The 12,043-nt window shown below is 45.0% G+C and overlaps 1 pseudogene; it reads left to right on the plus strand.

Moving 5' to 3' along the window:
- Window positions 1-241: 241 nt before the first annotated feature.
- LOC139436002 (uncharacterized) lies at window positions 242-3,516 on the plus strand (annotated as a pseudogene).
- Window positions 3,517-12,043: the final 8,527 nt, after the last annotated feature.

Raw genomic sequence — 12,043 nt, forward strand, 5'->3', positions numbered from 1 at the left:
CCGTATTGCGCGTCATGGCAATACTTGCTCCCTGCATCTAAATGACAGGGAGCGCCTCTCCTCAGCTAAACCTATCACGCCCCTTCATTACAGGGCTAATCATCGCACCTGTTAACCCCTCTATATATGCTCTCCCCTGTTCTATCAGCTGTCTTCCAGGTGTCAACGCGCAAAGCTGGTAGTTTATACTCCTCTTACGCCTTTAAACACTGGATACAAAAAACAAAACAAACGCTCAAACATGCCTAATTCAGACTCTTCAGAGGACTTACCTTTTTCGAAGGATCTCGATCCCATCTCCGATACCCTTTCAGAGGCAGCATCCAACTCTGTAACTCATCGTCGCTCCAGCTCCCGTCTGAGCGCCCGCAGCGGCTCTCGCTCAGCAGAAGCAGAATTCCTCATCGCCCACCTCCAGAAGCAGGGCATCACCCCAGCCCCAGATCTCCTGCTGTCTCAGCTCCGTGATCTGGCGGACCAAGCCTCCGGCGCGGTCTCTCAACCCAGGCCAGCAGCCCCAGCCAGCCCCCCCGGAAGAGGGCGAGGGCGCGCTCGCGGCCGCGGGGGCAAAAGGCTTAAAAAAGCGAGTCCTCCAGGAGCTCGCCCGGCCAAAAAATCCCACACTCTCCAGGTTCACTCCAGCGGGGCTCAGCAGCCCAGCACCGCTCAGCCCGGGAGCTCCGGCACTCAGCCCCCGTTCGACAGTAGACTAGCCAATACGCTGCAATCTTTGGCAAGCTCCATGCTATTAATAGACGCTCGCCTCCAGTCCATGGAGAAAAATCAGGCTGGAGCTTCAACCTCTCTGGCGGCCCCGCCGGGCCAGGATTTTACAACCGGCGCGATAGCTCCCGTTTACACCCTGACTTCCGCCCTCCCGGCTCCTCTCTCAGGTAGGCCCTATATCCCCCAAGCCGCTAACATCTCCTCACGGCTCAGGGCAAAAATCCTTGACGGGAAAGACATCAATTTGGTCAGCCTCATCCTGCCTTCCCCGGAGTGCGACAAAGCCATCGCCACGGGAGGAAGCATTACTGCGGTATTTAAATCCGCAGACCCCCGGCTCCTCAAAGACCTTTCGATAGGACAATTTCTGGTAGCATTCAGCATTTTCCGCGATGTTCTCTGCACAGTTTACCCTGGAAGGAGAGCGGAATTAGACGCCTATTTGGCCATGATCGGAGATCTTCACTTAAAATATGGGAAACTAGTTTTCTATCAATACCACAAAAGCTTCTCCAGCAAAGCAGCGCTACACTTAGCTCATAGCAACATCCGCCTGAACTGGTCCGTGCTGGATACCGAGCTGCTCGTTATGGCTACCGGCGGGCAACAGGTAGTTTCATGCATTAGCTGCGGAGCGCAGGGCCACACCTCTCCGCTCTGCCCTTCAGTACCTCTCTCCGGGTCTAGCGTTTTCCCCACGCAGTATTCTGGGAACATCAAAACAAACCGTCAGTACGTGCAGGGAGGCCCACCCGAGGTCAGTCTGCCCCAGGCGCCGGCTCATTTTCCCGCGCCAGAATCAACGTGGTGGAAAAACCTTTTAAAACATCACCCATCGACTCCCATTAACACCACACATTTAGCAGCTGCACCTTCGACTCACCCAAATCCCGTGTTCGTTGACTATCTGCTGTCAGGGCTCTCTCAAGGGTTCAGGGTAGGGGTTCTCTCTCCCCCCTCAGTGACTCTAGTGGCAAAAAACATGCAGTCAGCCGCCAAAGAACCCACTATAGTCTCTCAGCTCATAAAAAAAGAGCTCAACAAAGGATATTTAATCGGTCCTTTCCAGTCCTCTCCGTTCCCGGTGTTCCGAACAAGCCCAATAGGGGTCGCTACACGCAAATATTCCGAGAAGAAAAGGCTCATCTTCGATCTGTCCGCTCCTCGCGCTGGGCCGTTCTGCAGCATCAATAGCCTTATTCCCCCCGAGTATTTTTCACTTCACTACGCTTCAGTCGATAATGCCATTAAGCTTATCAAATTTGCAGGGCAAGGAGCGTGGCTCTCCAAAGCGGATATCACGGACGCATTCAAAATAATTCCCATTCACCCATCTCAGTGGCACATGTTCGGTATCAGGTGGGAATCAAAATTCTACTTTGCTGTCCGCCTAACCTTCGGGTGCAGAAGTAGCCCCTGTATCTTTAATTCTTTTTCCGAAGCCCTCTGCTGGATCCTCCTGAACGTCGTTAGAATCCCCTCCGTTCCACTTATTGGACGACTTCCTCCTCATAGATCCCCCTCGGGACAACTCAGGCGACTCTTTAGCAAAACTCCAAACATGCTTTCAGGAGTTAGGTGTTCCCCTCTCAGTAGAGAAAACGCTAGGCCCCAACACACGCCTGGGCTTTTTAGGCATTACACTCGACTCCGTAGACATGGAAGCATCTCTCCCCACGGACAAACTGCAGCGCATTCGCGACATCTCAAAAGCCTTCTGCGAGCAACAAGTTATCACCAAGCAGCAGCTTCTCTCCTTGCTCGGGCACCTCAATTTCGCCATGCGTATCATCCCTCAGGGGCGCTCTTTTATCTCCCGGCTCCTGGATACAGCGTCGGCTGCAGAAAACCTCCATGACCACGTCTTCCTAGACGAAGGCTGCCGCTCTGACCTACGATTTTGGTCCCTCCTGCTCGCACACTGGAATGGCGTCACCTTCTTCTACGACGACCTCATGTACTCCTCCGACTCCATGAGATTCTTCACGGACGCTGCCCCATCCGTGGGTTTTGGGGGGTTTTTTCAGGGAGAGTGGTTCGCAGGCTCGTGGCCTCCGACATTTCCCAGCCATGCCTCTTCCTCCGCTCTGCATGAGATCTTTCCGATCGCTGTTGCCTGCCACGTGTGGGGGCACCTCTGGCCCCGGAAGCGGATCTCAGTACTCTGCGACAACCAATCAGTGGTCGGGATTATTAACAAAGCACGCTCCCCGTGCCGTGACATCATGCCGTTCATGAGAAGCATCACGTGGTCTTCCATCACCCACAATTTCCTCATCTCCGCACGTCACGTTCCCGGCCACCTTAACCCAGTGGCTGATTCCCTCTCTCGCTTCCAATTTCAGAAGTTCCGGAATCTCTGCCCAGGAGCCAGCGCTCAACCCGTCAAGATTCCTCCCCTGCACCTCCTCTCTCTCTCCTAGATAGTAGCCCCCTAGAAAGGCACCTCGAATCAGCCAGATTCTTCATGAGGAAAGGCTTAGCCACTTCCACCCTTAAAACATACGATTTCGCTTGGAGAACGTTTGCGATGTTTTGCTTTTCCTTAGGCATCACTCTTAAACCCGTTCTCATCTCCACCGTGTGTGCCTTCATGTGCTACTGCGCCACTGATCGCCACCTCAAACCTCAATACATCCGGGGCCTCTTAGCGGGAATCCAGTTTAACGTTCGCTGTTCCGATCCCGGCTTTCCCAGCCTGTTCACAAACCAGTCTGTCAAACTCGTCCTCAAAGGTCTCATTAAAACTTACCCCCCCGTTTCAGACCGGAGACGCCCTATTACACTCTCCACTTTACACCTCATGCTCTCCAAGCTTAGAAGCGGGGTATTTTCCCCTTACATCGATGCACTACTCGACGCTCTATTTCTCCTAGCTTTTTATGCCTTTCTTAGACCAGGCGAATTTACCACCGCTTCCCTCACTTTCAATTCCAATAGAGACGTCAGCTTTTCTGACTTATCCTTTCACGCCAGCCATCTTAGTTTATATCTTAAACACTCCAAATGCGGCGGCGCCTGCTCCGTCATCGCCGCCCGCATCGATTCTCAATTCTGCCCTTATAAAGCCATGATCAAGTTTCTACGGCTTAGACCTACCTCGAACCCCCTCTCGCCATTATTCCTCATCTCAGGGAATTTTCCTTTAACACAAAGACAGTTCAACATCTATTTAAAACAAGTCCTAATTAAATCCGGGTTATCCCCCCTTCTACACACGGGGCACTCCTTCAGAATAGGCGCAGCTACTTCCGCTGCCAATCAAGGCGTCTCGTCCTCATCCCTGCAACAACTCGGACGGTGGTCCTCCTCCGCTTTCTCATCCTACATCCGCCCTGACCTCAATGCCGTGCTGGCTATCCAAAGGTCTCTCCAACCTTAAACAAATTGGTACGTATGCATATAACTGGTGGTGGTTCTTAGCATGTCAGCACGTATGTTGCCCTACGGCTCATGTTCAATTCTGTTATTTAAACCTGCATGTCCAGGCCGTAAAACCTTCGGGTTGTATAATGTGTCCCTGCTAAAGCAGGTTGCCCCGCAAAAAATGTTCGGGAAGCCTCGCACGTTCCGGGCACCCGGGGCACTGGTCGGGTCGCTCGGTGCGTCCGGGTAGTCCCCGCTCACCCGGGATGCCCCGTACGTCCGGGACGCCCTGTACGGCCAGGATGCCCCCTCCGGGATGCCCCGTACGTCCGGGAAGCCCTGTGTGGATGCCCTGTACGATCCAGGATGCCCTGTACGGCCAGGAAGTCCCGTATGTCCGGGTTGCCCTGTATGTCCAGGATGCCCCGTTCTTCCGGGAAGCCCCGTATGTCCGGGTCGTGAAACCTCCGGTCCGTATTATGTTACCCTGCTAAAGTCAGGTTACCCCGCACATTCGGGAAGCCTCGCACGTTCCGGGCACCCGGGGCACTGGTCGGGTCGCTCGGTGCGTCCGGGTAGTCCCCGCTCACCCGGGATGCCCCGTACGTCCGGGACGCCCTGTACGGCCAGGATGCCCCCTCCGGGATGCCCCGTACTTCCGGGACAGCCTGTATGTCCAGGAAGCCCCCTCCGGGTTGCCCCGTCTGTCCGGGATGCCCCGTACGGCCGGGAAGCCCTGTACGTCCAGGAAGGATGCCCGGGAGGCATCAGTCGCTTATATCCTCACATGTATTAACCTCTTTTTCATCCATAGATTTCCGCCGCATCCCGCAAGGTAAGATTCACATTCAGTACTTCATCCTGCATTCTTTTGGGGGTTCATCGGAAATGGTTCTTCCCTTCCCGATTGATATCCTACTAAAACTTGGGCCTAATCGCCAAAACAACATTCATTCATTTGTGATGAACTGTCATCATTATGTTCCATTGATATAATGTGACCGATAATAAACATGTATTCCATACATCATGTCTCTCCTGATTGAAATGAAGCTTAGCGCAAGTTCAGACAGGAAGACCTAACACTCCGTATTGCGCGTCATGGCAATACTTGCTCCCTGCATCTAAATGACAGGGAGCGCCTCTCCTCAGCTAAACCTATCACGCCCCTTCATTACAGGGCTAATCATCGCACCTGTTAACCCCTCTATATATGCTCTCCCCTGTTCTATCAGCTGTCTTCCAGGTGTCAACGCGCAACCCTCCTCCACCCCTTCGCCTCCTGCTTCCAACTCAGGGCCAAGCTTAACCTTCTCCCTTCCAACCGGACCTAACCACTTATAACCACCACCAGTGTCTAGACCCAGGGGGGTTCATCGGAAATGGTTCTTCCCTTCCCGATTGATATCCTACTAAAACTTGGGCCTAATCGCCAAAACAACATTCATTCATTTGTGATGAACTGTCATCATTATGTTCCATTGATATAATGTGACCGATAATAAACATGTATTCCATACATCATGTCTCTCCTGATTGAACTTGTTTTCTCTGAAATGTGGAGCGCCAAAGAGACTACACTACCCACAATCCCCAGCTATTGTTGTGACGACGCCTGTCCGCTTTGCGACAAACCCCGTGATTAATCTTCAAGCTCTGGGATTGGATGTTGGAGTGGCAGTGTCGTGGCAAAGTCGATAGGGACTTGGCTTGGCAACTGGAAGGTCACCAGTTCAAGTCCCAGCAAGACCAAGCGCTACCGAGGTGTCCCTGAGCAAGGCAAATAAAAAAAAGTCCATCCATCAGTGCGCCAAGCTCTTTGAAATGGAACGAAACCACGGCAGACGGCAAAACTGGACTCGAACGCCCCCCCCCCCAGAAATACACATGCTGGCTATTGTGTTTTGCAACATGTTCTCTATGGCACGTCTCTACTGGAAATTGTAGTTTTAAAAGACGTTTTCATTTTTCCCAAAATTAGAAGTTGACGGTATTAAACTGTGCACAGCCCTGGAGGTTTAGGCGATAGGAAACAAATTGGTGTGTACACATTTAAAACATGTAATTACTACATGGGTAAAAATCGCTTGTATCCATAATGGGCAGCATTAATATATAACCACATGACAGCTCATTGTTACTTTGTAATTCCACTCCACTACAATTCAGAGGTTAACCTGGTATTTTTACTCCACTACATTTATTTTAGTTACTTTGCAGATTCTGATTAATGATGTGAAATATAAACAACCCTTAAATCAGACTTTAGTTACACCTCAGGAAAGGGGATTGTCAAGTGCCAACAATCAGGAGAGATATTTGATAGTTGCTGCTTGAGAAGACTACACATTTATCTGCAGATCTCTATAAAGTATATTCATTAATCGTTATTCTCTACAAATAGTTCATTAAAAACTGTATAGAATTGCTATTTTGCACATCCCTTTCAAGATTTCAAGATTTTCTAAGGTTTATTGACATATCATATACACAACTACGGTGTAGTTATACAATGAATGAAACACTTGGGTCGCAGGTTCCTCAACAGTGCATTACAAGACATCTATCAATGTGTGTGTATACTGTACCTCCACCATTACACTGTCATATTCTGCACATTTATTTTACTATCTACTACATACATAAGAGTATAATTAATGTGTATAATATCAGTTAAAATAAGTGCTTCAACATAGTTAACATTGCAGGAAAGCAATATATTAGACGTTAAGTACTTTGTCAGGCTTAATATTTATCTGTAGATAGATACCCCCAAAGTTTCTTTCTTATTTAAAAGAAGACCTTAACCTAAAGTATTCTTAAATGTGTTAATAAAGGTTAATTAGTTTGTCTGTTTTGCACATCCTCATATTAATATCTTTGTACATCCAGCACTAAACTGTTTTATTGTATCTTCTTGATTTTGTATATGCTATATTTCTATCATTGACCTTCTACTTTCCCCCTATGAAAGTATGTACTCTTAATATTGTTTTCATCAAATAACATTATTCAACAAAAATAACATTATTCAACACAAATAATTCAATAACGTGCTTTAACCACTAGGTGGTGCACACAAGGTACACACAGCATACTAATAATAACTTTGTATTATTAGTGTAGGACACTTATGTATGTATAACATCTGAAGATGTGAAGTTTAATTCATGTTTTTACATAATTTTCCAGGATATTGCTATACTATTTCTCATGTTTTACTTCTACACATTAATATCTGATTTGTAAAACATCACAGACAGAAAGGTATATCTGTCATTTAATGGTAAGCTATTGAAATTGTGATTCCATAGATGTGTCTCCCATCACCCAAATCCCCTGACTATTCTCTCAACTCAGTATTTACATTCTTATATTCAAAGAAAATCAGTAATATCTTTGAAAACGTGCATTGTGGCTAAAACATCCGATCAGCGAGCTGAGGATCTTTCCTACGCCTGTTTCCGGTATCGTTCCTGTAATGAGAGTTCACATTTATGCTACATTGAAGGGTGGAATTGACTACACATCTTCAGAAACATAACTTGCTTCAGATATAACTCATCGCAAATAAAGTATAAACGTATAACTAATAAAAAGATAAAACACTGGCATGTAATTTACGTTAGAATAAATAGAATAATAGATGAGAGTAAAATCTACATCACTTTACAGCCCCGCCCACTTTTGGGGAAAGCAACGCTGTCATTTGAACGGCGATCAAGCCTGAAGCCACAGAGCTCTTCTTCTTAGAGGAAGTACAGAAACACGTAACTCTGGATTTGTTTTAATGTTTGAGGTGCAATAAACGACACAGCAGCTTTGTGGCATGTTAAAACTATTATTTCTGCCTCGCTCATGAGTGACAGCTGGCAAAATTACAGCCTCGCCTACTGATTTTAATTTAACCATATATGGAGCCCGATTCTCGATTTCAAATGTGTGCTCTCAAATGATATTTATAAATGACTATTATCATCATTATAAGCAAGACAATAAATGGCAAAGATATGTAGAAAATAAACATATTTAAGATACGTTCATAACTAACGTAACGTGGGAGAAAATACGTTTCTAGCTAAACGTAATTGAGAATGCAGTTTAGTTCTGTGGGAACCTGATTTTTAGGAGACAGGGTTGGACTTTTTTTGTATGAATTTATGTTTCATCCTATCACAGAGCTTGTTGACTTATCACGAGGTTTGTCAAAGCGCACAGGCGTCATCACAACAATAGCTGGGGATTGTGGGTAGTGTAGTCTCTTTGGCGCTCCACATTTCAGAGAAAACAAGTTGTTTCTTAGAATTGAAGGGGAAACACACAAAAGCATTGCACACAATTTAAACCTATCAATGTCATTTAATTAACAAAGGTAATCTGGTGTTTTTGCATTGATGAGTAGTGGATATATCACTGTCAGATGAAACGACAGTAAGGAGAATACTTACTTCCGGGTGTACAATTATCCGTTATCCAATGGGAATGGACGCTCACATTGCCTTTAAGAGCTGCCGACATAAACGGGTGCGGTGCTTCCATGAGCGTCAAATACCGCCGCCGATGGGAATACATTGCAATCAGTTGAAAGCTCTTTGCGTCTGTTTATGAAGCTGAAGGAGCCTCGGCGCGTCCCAGCTGCACGCCACGGGACCCTGACCAAGCGTCGCTATTGGACGCTTAGGGAGTGAGAGTGTGTTGATTTTGGAGCTTTTGTTCAGATCACATGATCTGATTGCTACATTGTAAGCTAATGTTTTCAAGATCCAGAATTTTTAAGGGCCCCTTTAAAATGTGCAATTATAAAGGACCCCTGGTTCCTACAATGGTTTGTTTTGCTTAATTGTTATATCATTTCTTACAAATGCTTAATATCCCATAAATGTGTACAACCCAAGCTGGAAGGTTGTGTAAATCAATACACTTTAATAATTCATTATAAATGGTATAATAAAAACCAAATAGAGAACAAAAACTGGATAAACACCATCTAAGGTCATGTGACCTGATGTAAAGCTCCGGAGCAGCTGCAAATGTGTCTTTGAACTGAAATGTTTGTTGACTCTATTACATTAGTTTAAACGTTGAGCACAGATTGCATCACAGAGGTTTCATGCTGCCTCTGTAATTTATTCAATTACTAACCCATTAACTTTGTGAATTGTTAGTGATACAATCAATATGCAGATTAATGAGGCGGATCATGTACAGGCTGTTTATTCCAGAGCTTGGTCGATCAGATGTGTCATTAATACAATCCGATTACTCTGTGAGGTAATTCTCCTTCATGTGACTTAGCGCTACAGGACTGCAACAGGATAGGAAATCACTTCTTTTGTTGTTTAACCAAAATGCTGTTTGTTTGTTTTGGATACCATCCACCGGTGTAAGATGATTTTGGGCCCAACAGAACACGTGTGCTTGGCTCAGAAAGTGTAATGTTTTATTGTTCAGCTCGATGTTCTGCAGGCCGCAGGCACAGAAGGACCAGACATCACTTTGATATACAGTATTTGAAAATGTAACAGTTTCAGCTTTTCTACAGTTGTTGACCAAACCATTTACCATTGTTGATCGATATTCACGAAATGTTTAACTGTTGAAATGACTTATCTCACTTATTCAAAAAGCTCTGAAACTTTTACATATTTTAAAATACTTTTTAATGGGTCCTCTGGATTTTGAAAAAAAGTTGATTGTATACCAACATTTTTAAATAGTAGATTAAAAGAGCTACATTTAAGAAATGTGTGTAAGTGGGCAGTGCTGCTTAATTTACCACCAGAATATTACACACAATATTCACAGTCACGGTAACAGTCTTATGATAATAAAGGTATTAAACATTTCAAGTGGCGTGGACGTAAGACCAACTGACTGTATGCTAAGTGCATTATCAGCAAAGCAGCATATCACATAAACAATAGCACAATAACTAGAACTGCATGTTTCTTCTGATGCTTGTTCATGTTAATAATAATAATAGAAATGTTTTCTTTCTCTCAAAATGATTGTGGTTGCTAGCCAGAATCTGTGTACCTTTGCTAGCAGTGTTGTGTCTTGTTTCTTTATTCATAAAAGCCATAACAATGCTATTTATTTATCCGTCTGGGTGTGCGTGTAGCCAGACGGAAGTTTTAACATTTAAAATAGCATTTTCTTTCTTTTTCGAGATGCTTAGACATAGTGTTCCGCACCTCAGGCAGTGTAAGAGTCCACTGTTGGTGTGTGTGTGTGTGTGTGTGTGTGTGTGTGTGTGTATCTTTCTAAATGCCAGCTAGTACCTTGCACACCTTGTATCTACTTCATTTTGGATGTTTCTCTGATGTGTTAAAGCAAATTCCCTCGACATGCATGTATTATTTATCCAATATCTTATTTAGTAAACCAATATAATTAGTTTGAGTTGTTCTGTTAATAAAACGAAAGGCAACACGCACTGAAGTAGGCCTTATACTATAAGCCTGCAAGATATTCCTGTGAAACCACAATTATCATGTGTGCAAAGAAACGTGCAGAAGTGCGTTAGCTAATGAAATGCAAGAACAAGGCTGTGATATTTCAAATAGTTCCACTGACGCAGACCTGATCTCTCAGCTTTTAAAGCAGCCAGCCAGAAGATACAGGACAGCTCGCTATATTATTGGAATTCTTCTCACATTTCAATTTCTATGTGTGCTTTATTCTTACGGTAGGGCTCATGGCACCGGAGACAATTCCCATCAAGCCTCATTCATGATTCATTAGATGTCTCATCATCGATATCGAAAGTCAAACTGGTCTGTATTGTGTTGTATGTGTGCCCAAACACAGCACTGCTGCCATGCACCCCCTCCTTTTTGTTCAACATACAAACTAACTCGGGTCATATATGACGACATCTATGTGTGTGTGCACGTGCATGTACTGGTTGTGTAATTATAACTTGGACAGTCCAGTCTGTGTTCTGTGTGAGGGAATGCAGCATATTGTTTGTGGCTGCTGCAGGTCACCACAGAGTCACATCAGTTCCACTTCAACACCTGCAGATCTGAGGTCAGCCCGCGGTGGTTGAGCGTGAACGGTCACATGACGCCTACCCCCACCCCCCTTACCTTGCAACCCCCTCACCTTGGCCTTTTTTGTCGAGCTCGAGCTTCACCAGGGTGGAAGTGAGTTGATGGATAGGGAGCGACAGCATGTGACCCACAACTCAACTCTTTAATGTGCAGCTATTCCCCCCCCACACCCGCCTACTCATGTGACAGGGCAACTTTACTACGAACACCGTCAATATGCAAAGCCCCCGTGCTTCTCAATACATGACACGGGGGAAACATGCAGGAGACGTTTACTTACATTTTCTTTTGGGGGCTTTATGTCACAGTATTTACTATAATAATATGAGTCTGAATCACTGTTACTCATTCTCATGTGGAATATGTTTTATTTATTAATTGTTTTTAAGAAATGGAAAAATAAAGAATGAAATACCATAAATATGTTCTTAATAAGTTTTGTTCATATAGTATGTTCTGATATGTTAGTACATAATCATTATCACTGCTAAGGTTACACTTTTATTTTTAAGACAATTAAATACAATTATTATTTAGTTTGTCTGTCTGCCAACATGATTACACAAATGACTCTCAATAATTGTGTATGGAACTAGGTAGGCTTGGCAGGGGGATGAAGTCGTTACAATGTAGAGGAGATCAGAACAACAGGGTGGATACACACATTACTCTTATATATTCTACATGTTGCTTTTCACTTATGAAAGCAGCCTTGCTCCAGAGCTGCCCTTACCGAGGCCATCCAGTTTATATCTGAGTAATATAAAGCGTGTTCTAAAACAGGAAGAACATTTGTTGTTGCCCATCCAGAAATCCCATTTACCCTTGTACTATAAAATGAAACTAATGAAATAAAACAGCACTTTATCTTACAAGCAAATGCAATGTTCAGAAAT

The sequence above is a fragment of the Pseudochaenichthys georgianus genome, chromosome 21, assembly GCF_902827115.2.
Source record: "Pseudochaenichthys georgianus chromosome 21, fPseGeo1.2, whole genome shotgun sequence".
Classification (NCBI taxonomy): Eukaryota; Metazoa; Chordata; class Actinopteri; order Perciformes; family Channichthyidae; genus Pseudochaenichthys; species Pseudochaenichthys georgianus.